This window comes from Lemur catta, chromosome 12, assembly GCF_020740605.2.
Source record: "Lemur catta isolate mLemCat1 chromosome 12, mLemCat1.pri, whole genome shotgun sequence".
In the NCBI taxonomy this organism is placed as follows: Eukaryota; Metazoa; Chordata; class Mammalia; order Primates; family Lemuridae; genus Lemur; species Lemur catta.
Genome location: NC_059139.1, coordinates 93,836,761 through 93,844,788, shown reverse-complemented (window position 1 = coordinate 93,844,788; position 8,028 = coordinate 93,836,761). Strand labels below are relative to the sequence as shown.

Here is an 8,028-nt window from a genome sequence, read left to right as displayed (position 1 = left end):
TCTCTCACAAGGGACAGTAAGCATTCCATCCTTTTGCCCCATATGGAGACATTGTCTTTACTCTTCTAGGCATTAAGGCTGCCTGCATTTTGCTCTGGAGGAAGACACTACCTGTTTTTTTCTTAAAGTGATAAGCAGACCTACCATTTGATGTGAAGTGAGAAAATGTCTTTATCACCAAGGCTATTCTATATACAAACATTCTTAAAAACATAATCAGACAAAAGATTGGTCAGTGCACCTTACTCATAAGATATACAAAAATGTTAGGGCCACATGGAGAAGAGAATTGTACCCTAGTATTTCCTGCTAATTCCATTTTGTCTGTAATTTCTGTAACTTTTTATTTATTAATTTTTCTCTCTATGGGCCATATTTTTTTCTTTTTTCAATGCCAGACAATTTTTTATTAGATGCCACAAACCAGAAACAGATTGATCTTAAAGTCTAGGGACTTAGAGCAGATGTCCAAAAAAGAGAAAGATTGTCATAAAAGAAAGAAGTCATTTATAAACCCAATACTGTTTTGCATTAGAGAATGTGTTACTTTGTAGAAAATGAAGTTTGATGAAATCTGTCTTCATCTTTATAATAATGTATGATAGTGTTTTATTACATTATTATTTTATTATGTTGTTTTAATACAGTTGTTTGCATTCTGCCTGACATATATTTGAGTATACATGTGTCACAAAATAACATCATGTGCTTACTTTTATTATAGTAATAATCAAAAGTGTCATATTCTTCATCAATTTTACCACATTCTATGAACAGCATTGTAAAATATATGATTGGTTATTGATAGCATAAAGTGATTATGAGAATTGCAGATGACGTGGCTGGTGGAGAGGACTGTTTTTTAGTTTTGGTGACAATAGTTGGCAACCTGAGAAACATAGCTGGCAATATCAAGAATCTATCTATCTATCTATCTATAGGTATCTGGCTAGCTAGAACAGTTTCTTGAAGATGTTTTGTGAAGTGTACAAGTGGCAAAAAAAAATTTTGACAAGTTTCAAACACAGTTGAAAAACTGAAATGCATCTACTATTCAGTAAGGTTAGTGTCTCCTAGTGTATATATTTTTAAAATAGTGGAATACAGAGAGAATGGGTTAGGGACACTGTTGAAAACAGAAAGTAGTAAAATAATGACAGAGATTGTGTATCTTAACTTAGAATAGGGAGCAGCTGCAAGCACATTGCTTGCTAACCATGAGTATTCACACTCTCAAGACACTGTATTCCCAGTTTATATGAAAAACAATAGCCAAAACTGTTATTGCAGGGGTAGGAGACAGCAAAGCATGGGACAGAATTCATCACAAATTCTGAACTACAATTTTTGGAATCTTAAAATCCTGTCTGGCAGTGCATTTTTCTGACCACAGAACCAAAAAGATACAAGCAAAATATAACATTTTTTCCTAAAGTCTTTCAGTGTCTTTCACCATAATATCCTTGTGCATCACAAGAATGAGTAGATCGTAGTCATGTGAAATGAGTCAAAGATTGTGTTAGGAAGGAAATCGTGTGTCCTCTGTGCTCAGGAACTCTGGTCAGGATCAGTCAAAACCCTCCCTCTCAGTCATCCTTCCTTCTACACGTGAAATGCAGGGGCTTTAACAAGACGTATTTTAAGATAAAATTTTCTAATGTTCAGGAACAGAAGTTTTTCACTGATCAGGTTTCTTGAAGTTTTGATGCCTTCCTGAACAACAAAGACACGATCTCTGTCATCATTTTACTCCCTTCTGTTTTCAACAGTGTCCTTAATCCATCCCCTCTGTACTTCATTTAAATATATATATATATGGGGGTATACCTACATGATGAGTGCAGGGCGCACCGTCTGGGGAATGGACACGCTTGAAGTTCTGACTTGGGGGGATGGGCGGGACATGGGCAGTGTAAGTGGCCTGAACTTTTGTACCCCCATGATGATAAGCTGAAATAAAAAAAAAATATATATATATATATATATATATGCACTAGAAGACACTAATCTTACTGAGTTCAGATAATGTTAACGTGTAAATTTCAGCAACTAAATTGAAATTTACTTGTTGCTATTTGTGAAAATGTTTTATTAAGCTAACTACAATTTGAAACTTTTAGAGTAAAAGTAGGGGTAGTAAATGTAGAAGAACATTTTTAATAATAAGGTAACACTGTTATTCAAGTTTTAAAAACATTAGTTTGACATTAGTCTTAAAGTATTAGAAAGATACTAAGATATCTCCAAACTTAACAAAAAAAGAGAAGTATGAGTCAATCATTCTAGATTTGTTCAGATTTGTTGTGCCTTAAAAGGAAAATTTATCCATAAATGCATAAAATAATTTGTTGTACTAATTTATTACAATGATAAATGGTAAATAGTGGCATAAAATTCCAATTTACTTACATCACAAAATTACAAATTGCCTTTCAAAATTCTATAAATTTATATGGTCATAATGTTAATGAAATTTATGTTATCTCAAAACATCACTGATTAGTTATAATTCAGTGAGATATAAGAACAACATATGAGAGAATTACAGACGTCATTGAGGAAATCCCGCCTCCTCTCACCACCCACCTGAATCTTGAGATCTCACTGTTACTGAAGCTGAGAAACACATTCAAACCAGCTGAGTCTTAGGGCCCTTCTGTGGATGCGGATTGTGGTCCCTAAGACATGTAAGAAGGCATGCTGTCAGTCATCTCCCTCCAGGGCCCTTAACTGTCATGTCACCTGTAGGTGCAGGGTGGCCCTGGCCCTGGCATTGTTGGAAAGGGGAACCTCATAAGAGAAAACGGAATTTACCTAATCTCTGGGAAAAAAACAGAGTAGCAACAGCTGGGTCTCAAATTTTATGTGTGAGCTCATTTTCTTAGGTAATCTTTCCCAGGTGGGTTGTCTGGTCTCAGTCGTTGTCAACAAAACAGAAGTTTTAAAATAACTCTAATTTTCAACTTTTTTTTTCATTTCCATGTCATATTATTCAGTGTATCTTTGCTGACTGAGATTTCAAGGGCACAGGTCGCCTATATACCACTTTTTTGGAAATGAAGAAAATCCCCCCTGTGCCAGATCTACATAGGTGAAGAGCTCTGTCACCCAGAGGTCGTGGCCTTGAGACAGGGCACCTGGCATAGAAAGCGGAATGCAAAGGTATCTTTTTACCCTTTTGCCCCAACCAGTTTGGGAAGGTGCATTTTGGAGGGCAGAAAGAAAACCTCCACTCAGGTAGGGTGGAGGGTTGGATTATGCGCTGTCCTTACCGAGATACCTCATTTCAATGTGCACATCCAGGCTCCCATGGTGGGGTGTTCTGCCAGCCTGTCCAGTCCCCTCTGTTGTTTCTACTTACAGGGATGTTTTACTTCACACACTCAGCATTAGAGTGTGTGGAATAAAATGGTCAGAGTATCCTTAGCAACTGACACATTTTATTAATATTTGCTTCTGGGGCACCCATCCACCATAAACTCTGATATTAACCTTAACCTTAACCTTGATCATAACTGCCATGTTTGTGGTACACTTTCTTAATTAAATACCATCTGATGCTAAAGTGGTAACTTTCCCCCAGTGAGTCTATGGTTTTTCCCCAAGGCGCCAGACCTACGCATGCTTGGGTTTAGCCTGCCATACCCCGCATGTACCATCTTTCATGCTGTAACCAGTAACTTTGCATTTGGCTGCAGTCAGAACCACCTGGTCCCCAGACTCCCATGTCTTCCACTGCGGTTTTCCCTGCTGCCTCCAGCCCAGTCCGATCTGTCACCAGCGGCCGTCACTCTGACTCTGTTGCTCCATCCAGTCAGCGTTCTTAGGTCTTCACTTGTTTGCCCTCTTGGAAGATTTTCAAATCCTTCTTTATAATTTGTTTTGTCTAATTCTCAAATAAAAACTGTCCCCCAAGAATTCTGTACCCAGAAAAACTATATATTAAAAAGAGAAATAAAAACATTCCAGAAAAATAAAAACTAAGGCAATTTGTTGCAAGTAAACAGATTTTATAAGAAATACTAAAAGAAATTTTTCAGGCTGAAATAAATTGAGGCCAGACAATAATTTGAATGCATAAGAAAAACAAAGAATACCATTAAAGGTAATCATATAATTATAAAACAGTATAAAAGAATTTTTTCTTACATTACATTTTTAAAAGAAACTGTATAAAGATATATTTGTAATTTTATGGGGGCTATAACATATAGAAATTTAATGTACTTGCCAATAGCAGCACAGAGGAGGTGAATGGGAATGAAGGCATGCTGTGCTGAGCAAATTCTTCCAGATAATAACTTGAATCCACAAATGAGGAGAACCAAAAGTGGGCAATAATTTTAACATCACAGATTTTTCCATATATCATTGCCCTCTTCCTTCAGCTTATTTAAATAGATAAAGAGATAACTATAAGAACATATTATTGCATTTGTAAGTATATAGGCACAATAAATTTAACAGTATAGCAAAAAGGGGTAAAAGGGGAATAAAGCTATATAGGAACTGCATTTCTATAAAAGGACATAGGTGTACAATTGTGATATTTCAGTACATGTAGACATTGTGCAATAATTTTATCATGGTATTATAGTAGGTGCAATTATGTGTCGATCATAATTAAAAGTAAAAAGACAAATTTAGGAGAAAATCATGATATAAATTAAAATATCAGATGGTAAATATTCAAAGGGGAGGCAAATTATTTTAAAATTTGATTACAACTAATTATTATTCAAATGAGAGGCATTTTAAATTTGAGTGGTTATGTACCAAACACCAGAAATTAATTTTGGTTAAAATGGAGATAAGAGTTTTTTAGTAATTACAGATTAGAAGGCAGAAATGAGCCATACTGACGCTGGGCATTGTGTAGACCAGAGGCCACTGGTACCCAGCAACTGATGCTCCCTGAGCTGCTGGGGTCTTGCCCCAGGGACTAACTTTATTTAATGCAGGTAATTGAAGTTACAGTCTTTTCCTGCTGGGATAAGCTATCTTATCCCTAGAGGGCCCCAACCTTGGACCTATCTGGGGGAAGCTACGGCAAGTGAAACAATCTTCAGGGACCTGTTGCTATGGCAAAAGAGCTGTTCCTTACAGAACCCAGAAAAAGGAGAGAGAAACTTCCCAAATCATGGTGCAACCTGCCCTGGCACCCAAACCTGGGAGCATCAGATAAGAGCTGCAGCCAAGATAAGCTCTTGACAACCAGCTGGTACTTGGGGAGCGTCTGCATAGATGCCACGCTGCTCTGGGAAGGAGTGTCACCCTGACGACACCTTTTCAATGCCTGATACTTCCAGACCCCGCTGTGCCATGCATTCTTTCTCTCACAGTTAGAGATGACTTATTTTTCAAGACTTGCCTATTTACTGAAGATTTTCAATTAACCAGAACCCATCTAATTAGAATCGTTGGTTACCTTGATAGTCCCCACTTTGAATGAAGATTTTTAATAGTTATAATAGCAAATATTTACATAGTACTTACCCTGTGCCAGGAACATGAGCAGATTCTATTACCCCACTTTACAGATAGAAAAACTGAGGCACAGAAATGTTAAGTAACTCATCTACAGATTAGCTAATGGAGGTTTCAGTCTCAGGCAGCCTGAATCCAGAGCCTTGGATGAAATTAGGTGCTTAAGAAATGAATATAGATTTGATTAACTGAGAGACTAGCATGCTTTGGTTAGTTACTCTTGTACCATAAGCTCAATGAGCTTAATGTTTGTTTCCCCCAAATTCATATGTTAAAACCCCAACCCCCAATAGGATGGCATTAGAAGATGGGGACATTGAGAGTTAATTAGGTCATGAAGGTGGCACCTTCGTGAATGGAATTAGTGGCCTTATGAAAGTGACCTCAGAGAGCTTTCCACCTCTTTTCTAGCAAGTGAGAATTCATTGAGAAGCTGTCAGTCTGCATCCTGGAAGTGGGCCCTCACCAAACCCTACCATGGTGGCACCCTGATCTTAGACTTTCAGCCTCCAAAACAGTGAGAAATAAATTTCTGTTATTTAAACACCACCCAGTCTGTGGAACAGCAGCCCAAACGGACTAAGACAGTAAGTACATCGGAAATGCGGAGTCTGTAAAAGGTAAACATTTGGCCAGTCCTCTGATAAGGCTGGAACGTCCAAGTACAAACACAAGGCTAACCTGGAGGAAGACGAGAAGGAGTGACTGAAAGCTGGGGCAGAGCGCCGCCCCGTGGTGATGCCTGCTCCAAGTCTCAGCAGTCCCTGGGGCCCGCTGGCGTCACACTTCGTCACAGACACAGGTTCCAGGACTGACCACCCCTGGTCTGAAAGTCCTTACATTCTCTGTGTGTGTCCTCTGAGGGCTGAGGATAGTGTCCTCTCACCCTACTGCTTGTATCCAAAGCCAGGACATTTGGGGACCAGAAAAAACCCTAATCCTTCCTCATGTTTCTCCCTGCAGGTCCCAGGATATAAATGTGGAAAACACGTCTCAGAAACAGTCTTGCTTCCCTGAAGTTCTTAAGATTCAATAGGCATGTTAAAAAATATCAGAGTTCTGGCTCATATTCATTGGAGACTGGAAATGCACAGAGCCACCTTGAGATGTCCCCAGGTCACCCGATATCCTCCAAAATGCCTATTCCTCTTATGTCGTGTTATGCGCCAACTCCTGGTGTCTCAGACCTCCCCACACTACCTTCTGATTCAAGTGCTTTGTGGATGACTCTGCAGGAAATCAGCGATGGCAACTCACCTGTGCTGCCATCCCTTTTTACCTACTTTCCTCCATTCCAATTTTTATCCTCAAGCTAAGCTTTTAGAGTTGACACTTTAGTTAAATGTCAATTTCCCAAATTGAAAGTCTTCACAAATGGTTAAAACCAAAAGACAATAAATACATTAAAGATGGGCATACTCTACCCAGATGGTTAATTCCATGGGGCATCCTTAGGAAAATGTTATTTCCAACACCTGTTGGACTAAAATTACAGGGAATGTTTATCTTGGGTGACACCTCCCACTCAAAGATTTTTCTATAGAGATTCCTCAGACTCTGAAGCCCAAACAATGTACATCTCTGTCATTATCTTCTCTGTAGTCCATTTTCCCCATTTTGCCAATTCCCTGCCCTCTTCCTCCCCAGGCATACAGTTAATAACCAAGGATAAAGATACAAAGGTTCACAGGTGACCCTTGCGTGATTCTAACTCAACTTGGGGAAAGCAAAGAATTGAGTTAGGCAGGCCTTTGATGTGCCCTTACACCATGGAATTACCAATTTGGTTGATATTATTTACTAAATTAAATTCTTTTCACACTGAATCAAATAGCTCTAGCATCACCCAAGGCATGGGCAGTATATTAGGAGTAGTTCTTATCAGTAACTAGTTTAGGTTCACTCTAAGTTCTCAGGCCTTAGAATGGAACAGTCCCAGCCATAAAATGTTTTTCCCCAACTACTCAAAACCATGGCCCTCGGCTGGGCATGGTGGTTCACGCCTGTAATCCTTGGACTCTGGGAGGCCGAGGCAGGTGGATTATTTGAGCTCAGGAGTTCAACACCAACCTGAGCAAGAGCGAGACCCTGTCTTTACTAAAAATAGAAAGAAATTATATGAACAACTAAAAATATATATAGAAAAATTAACCAGGCATGGTGGCATGTGCCTGTAGTACCAGCTACTCGGGAGGCTGAGGCAGGAGAATCGCTTGAGCCCAGGAGTTTGAGGTTGCTGTGAGCTAGGCTGACACCATGGCACTCACTGTAGCCCGGGCAACAGAGTGAGACTCGTCTCAAAAAAAAAAAAAAAATCACCCTCTGATTGCTTTGAGTGCATAAGCTTTTCAACAGCTGAACTGTTTCACTGGCTTACTTATTTCTGGTGTTCAGCTCCTTTTGCAGCAAGAGAATGAAGAAAGTATTTTAGGAACAATGGCCTCAACATCCCAAATTCTTCCTAAGATGAATGTTAGTCTGTTCATGGGCACAGGGATAAGCTTCTTAGGAAGTTAGTGGCAACCCACAAAGAAATGAACT

The 8,028-nt window shown here is 39.1% G+C and overlaps 1 long non-coding RNA gene across 1 annotated transcript; it reads left to right on the top strand.

The window, feature by feature from the left end:
- Positions 1-1,968: 1,968 nt before the first annotated feature.
- LOC123648271 lies at positions 1,969-6,910 on the top strand. Its single transcript, XR_006738544.1, has 2 exons — positions 1,969-3,162; positions 5,899-6,910. It is a non-coding gene; the product is annotated as an uncharacterized LOC123648271 (long non-coding RNA).
- The last annotated feature ends 1,118 nt before the right edge of the window (positions 6,911-8,028 follow it).